Below are 6,174 nucleotides of genomic sequence, written 5' to 3' on the forward strand. Positions count from 1 at the left end.
GAACATCTGATTCACTATATATATATAAAAAAATCCTGGAATTTAAACTTTCTCCCCAATTCTAAAAAATCTCTTCTCCCCAATAAAATGTATTTGATTTCTACTTTCCCATTCGTACAATAATTTGGGTAAAAATTCTTCAAATCGAAATTTATACAATATAGTATAATACAATATCCTGGAATTTTTAACTTCACCAATTCGCTACAATAATTCTGGGTAAAAATCTATTATAAAATTTTAAAATAGTGTAATACATTCCCTTTGTACATCTATTACTATATAAAATAACAAAATCCTGGAATTTTAACTTCTGCCCGATTCCATAAAAAAATCTCTCTTTCCAAAAAAAATATATTGATATCAACTTTCCCATTCGTACAATATTCGGGTAAAAATACAATTCTAAAATTTTAAAGTATTGAAATACAATTTCCTATTCTACAGTCTATCTATACAATATATAATAACAAAATCCTGGAATTTTAAACTTCCGCCCAATTTCTAAAAATCTTCTTCCCAACAAAATATATTGATTTCTACTTTCCCATCCGTACAATAATTCTAGGTAAAATTCTATTCTAAAATTTTAAAATAGTGTAATACAATTACCTTTGTACATCTATCTATACTTTATATAATAACAAAATCCTGCAATTTTAACTTCCCGCCCAATTCCTAAAAAATCTCTCCTTCCCAATAAATATATCGATTTCTACTTTTCCCATTCGTACAATAATTCTGGTAAAAATTCTATTCTAAAATTTTAAAATAGTGTAATACAATTCCCTTTGTAAATCTATACTATATTAATAATAAAATCCTGGATTTTAACTTTCGCCAATTCTAAAAAATCCTCTTCCATTAAAATATATTGATTTCTACTTTCATATTCTTCAATAATTCTGGTAAAAATTCTATTCTAAAATGTTAAAATAGTGTAATACAATTCCCTTTCTACATCTTAATCTATACTATATATATAATAACAAATCCTGAATTTTAACTTCCGCCTTATTCCTAAAATCTCTCTTCCCAACAAAATATATTGATTTTACTTTCCCATCCGCTACAATAATTCTAGGTAAAAATTCTATTCTAAAATTTTAAAATAGTGTAATACAATTACCTTTGTACATCTATCTATACTTTAATAATAACAAAATCCTGAATTTTAACTTCCGCCCAATTCCTAAAAAATCTCTCTTCCCAATAAAATATATTGATTTCAACTTTTCCCATTCGTACAATAATTATGGGTAAAAATTCATCTTAAATTTTTAAAATAGTGTAATACAATTCCCTTTGCACTCTATTCTATATATATTAACAAAATCCTGAATTTTAAATTCCGCCCAATTCCTAAAAAATCTCCTTCCCAATAAAAATATATTGATTTCAATTTCCATTCGCTACAATAATTATGGTAAAAATTCTATTATAAAATTTTAAATAGTGTAATACAATTTCCTTTGTACATCTATACTATATATAATAATCAAATCCTGAATTTTAAATTCCCGTCCAATTCCTAAAAATCTCTCTTCCCAATAAAATATATTGATTCTACTTTTTCCAATTCGTACAATAATTCGGGTAAAAATTCTATTCTAAAATTTTAAAATAGTGTAATACAATTCCCTTTGTACATCTATCTATACAATTATATAATAACAAAATCCTGAATTTTAACTTCCCCGCCTATTCCTAAAATCTCTCTTCCCAACAAAATATATGATTCTATTTTCCCATCCGTACAATAATCTAGGTAAAAATTCTATTCTAAAATTTTAAAATAGTGTAATACAATTACTCTTTACATCTATCTATACTTTATATAATAACAAAAATCCTGATTTTAACTTCCCGCCCTTTCTAAAAAATCTCTCTCCAATAAAAATATGTTGATTTCAACTTTCCCATTCCTACAATAATTTGTGGTAAAAATTCTATTCTAAACTTTTAAAATAGTGTAATATAATTCCCATTGTACATCTATACTATATATAATAACAAAATCCTGAAATTTCAACTTCCGCCCAATTCCTAAAAAACTCTCTTCCTAAATAATATATTGATTTCTACTTTTTCCATTCGTACATAATTCTGGGTAAAAATTATATTCTAAAAATTTAAAAATAGTGTAATACAATTCCCTTTGTACATCTATTCTATATATAATAACAAAATCCTGGAATTTTAACTTCCCGCCCAATTTCTAAAAAATCTCTTTTCCAATAAAATATATTGATTTCTACTTTCCCATCCTTACAATAATTCTAGGTAAAAATTCTATTCTAAATTTTAAAATAGTGTAATACAATTCCCTTTGAACATCTATAATATATTAATAAAAAAAATCCTGTAATTTTAACTTCTCGCCAATTCCTAAAAAATCTTCTCTGCCAATAAAATGTATATTTCTACTTTCCCATTCGTTCAATAATTTTGGGTAAAAATTCTATTCTAAAATTTTAAAATAGTGAAATACAATTCCCTTTATACATCTATATCTATACTATATATAATAACAAATCCTGGAATTTTAACTTCCCGCCCAATTCCTAAAAATCTCTCTTCCAATAAAATATATTGATTTCTACTTTCACATTCGTACAATAATTCTGGGTAAAAATTCTATTATAAAATTTTAAAATAGTGTAATACAATTACCTTTGTACATCTTTACTATCTATACTTATATAATAACAAAATCCTGGAATTTTAACTTCCCGCCATTTCCTAAAAAATTCTCCTCCAATAAAATATATTGATTTCTACTTTTTCCCATTCATACAATAATTCTGGTCAAATTCTATTAAAATTTTAAAATAGTGTAAAACAATTACCTTTGTACATCTATCTATACTTTATATAATAACAAAATCCTTGAATTTTAACTTCCCGCCCCTATTCCTAAAAAATCTCTCTACAATAAAAATATTTGATTTCTACTTTCCCATTCCTACAATAATTTGTGTAAAAATTCTATTCTAAACTTATAAAATAGTGTAATACAATTCCCATTGTTCATCTATACTATATATAATAACAAAATCCTGAAATTTAACTTCCCGCCCAATTCCTAAAAATCTCTCTTCCAATAAATATATTGATTTCTACTTTTTGCATTCGTACAATAATTCTGGGTAAAAATTCTATTCAAAATTTAAAATAGTGTAATACAATTCCCTTTGTACATCTATACTATATATATAAACAAAATCTTGGAATTTTAACTTCCCGCCCAATTTCTAAAAAATCTCTTTTCCAATAAAATATATTGATTTCTACTTTTCCATCGTACAATAATTCTAGTAAAAATTCTATTCTAAAATTTAAAATAGTGTAACAATTTCCCTTTGAACATCTATACTATATATAATAAAAAAATCCTGAAATTTTAACTTCCGCCCAATCCTAAAAAATCTCTCTGCCCAATAAAATGTATTGATTTCTCCTCCCATTCGTACAATAATTTTGGGTAAAAATCTATTCAAAAATTTTTAAATATGTGAAATACAATTCCCTTTGTACATCTATATATCTATACTATATATAATAACAAATCCTGGAATTTTAACTTCCCGCCAATTCCTAAAAATCTCTCTTCCCAATAAAATATATTGATTTCTACTTTTTCCATTCATACAATAATTCTGGGTCAATTATTCATTATAAAATTTTAAAATAGTGTAAAACAATTCCCTTTTACATCTCTATACTTTATATAATAACAAAATCCTGGAATTTTAACTTCCGCCCAATTCCTAAAAATCTCTCTTCAAACAAAATATATTGATTTCTACCTTTCCAATCGTACAATAATTCTGGTAAAAATTCTATTCATTAAATTTAAAAATAGTGTAAAACAATTCCTTTGTACATCTATACTATATATATAACAAAATCCTGAAATTTTAACATTCCCGCCCAATTCCTAAAAAATCTCGTTCCCAATAAAATATATTGATTTCTTCTTTCCCATTCGTACAATAATTCTGGGTAAAAATTCTATTAAAATTTTAAAATAGTGTAATACAATTACCTTTGTACATCTCTACTATCTATACTATATAAAATAACAAAATCCTGAATTTTAACTTCCCGCCAAATTCTTAAAATCTCTCTTCCCAACAAAATATATTGATTCTACTTTCCCATTCGTACAATAATTCTAGGTAAAATTTCTATTCTAAAATTTTAAAATAGGTAATACAATAACCTTTGTACATCTATATATACTTTATATGATAACAAAATCCTGGAATTTTAACTTCCCCCAATTCCTAAAAATCTCTCTCTCCAATAAAATATATTGATTTCAAATTTCCCATTCGTACAATAATATGGTAAAAATTCTATTCTAAAATTTTAATATAGTGGATACATTTCCCTTTGTACATCTATACTATATATAATAACCAAATCCTGAAATTTTAAATTTCCGCCCAATTCCTAAAAAATCTCTCTTCCCAATAAAATATATTGATTTCTCTTTTTCCAATTCGTACAATAATTCTGGGTAAAAATTCTATTCTTAAATTTTAAAAATAGTGTAATACAATTCCCTTTGTACATCTATCTATACAATATATAATAACAAATTCTGGAATTTAAACTTCCCGCCAATTCCTAAAAATCTCTCTCCAACAAAAAATATTGATTTCTACTTTCCCATCCGTACAATAATTCTTGTAAAAATTCTATTCTAAAATTTTAAAATAGTGTAATACAATACCTTTGTACATCTATCTATACTTTATATAAAAACAAAATCCTGGAATTTAACTTCCCGCCCTATTCCTAAAAAATCTCTCTACAATAAATATGTTGATTTCTACTTTCCCATTCCAACAATAATTATGGGTAAAAATTCTATTCTAAAATTTTAAATAGTGTAATACAATTCCCTTTGTACATCTAATACTATATATAATAACAAAATCCTGAAATTTTAACTTCCATTCCAATTCCTAAAAAATCTCTCTTCCCAATAAAATATATTGATTTCTACTTTTCCAATTCGTACAATAATTCTGGGTAAAAATTCTATTCTAAAATTTTAAAATAGTGTAATACAATTCCTTTGTACATCTATCTATACAATATATAATAACAAAATCCTAGAATTTAACTTCCCGCCCAATTCCTAAAAATCCTCTTCCCAACAAAATATATTGATTTCTACTTTCCCATTCCTACAATAATTCTAGGTAAAAATTCTATTCTAAAAATTTAAAATAGTGTAATACAATTACTTTGTACATCTATCTATACTTTATATAATAACAAAATCCTGGAATTTTAACTTCCCGCCCTATTCCTAAAAATCTCTCTACCAATAAATATGTTGTTCTACTTCCCATTCCTACAATAATCTTTGTAAAAATTCTATTCTAAACATTTAAAATAGTGTAATACAATTCCCAGTACATCTATACTATATAATATAACCAAATCCGGAATTTCAACTTCCCCCCATTCCTAAAAAACTCTCTTCCAATATAATATATTGATTTCTACTTTTCCATTCGTACAATAATTCTGGGTAAAAATTCTATTCTAAAATTTTAAAATAGTGTAATACAATCCCTTTGTACATCTATCTATACAATATATAATAACAAAATTCTGGAATTTAAACTTCCGCCCAATTCCTAAAAATCTCTCTTCCCAACAAAATATATTGATTTCTACTTTCCCATCCGACAATAATTCTTTGGTAAAAATTCTATTCTAAAATTTTAAAATAGTGTAATACAATTACCTTTGTACATCTATCTATACTTTATATTAAAACAAAATCCTGAATTTTAACTTCCCCGCCCTATTCCTAAAAAATCTCTCTACCAATAAAAAATATTTGATTCTACTTTCCCATTCCAACAATAATTATGGTAAAATTCTATTCTAAAATTTTAAAATAGTCGTAATACAATTCCCTTTGTACATTCTATTATACTATATATATGAACAAAATCTGAATTTTAAATTCATTCATCTCCTTAAAGGGAATTGTATTACACTATTTTAAAATTTTAGAATAGAATTTTTACCTAGAATTATTGTACGAATGGGAAAGTAGAATCAATATATTTTATTGGAAAGAGAGATTTTTAGGAATTGGGCGGGAAATTAAAATTCCAGGATTTGTTATTATATATAGTATAG

The sequence above is a fragment of the Ipomoea nil genome, unplaced genomic scaffold (assembly GCF_001879475.1).
Source record: "Ipomoea nil cultivar Tokyo-kokei standard unplaced genomic scaffold, Asagao_1.1 scaffold2694, whole genome shotgun sequence".
NCBI classification, from domain to species: Eukaryota; Viridiplantae; Streptophyta; class Magnoliopsida; order Solanales; family Convolvulaceae; genus Ipomoea; species Ipomoea nil.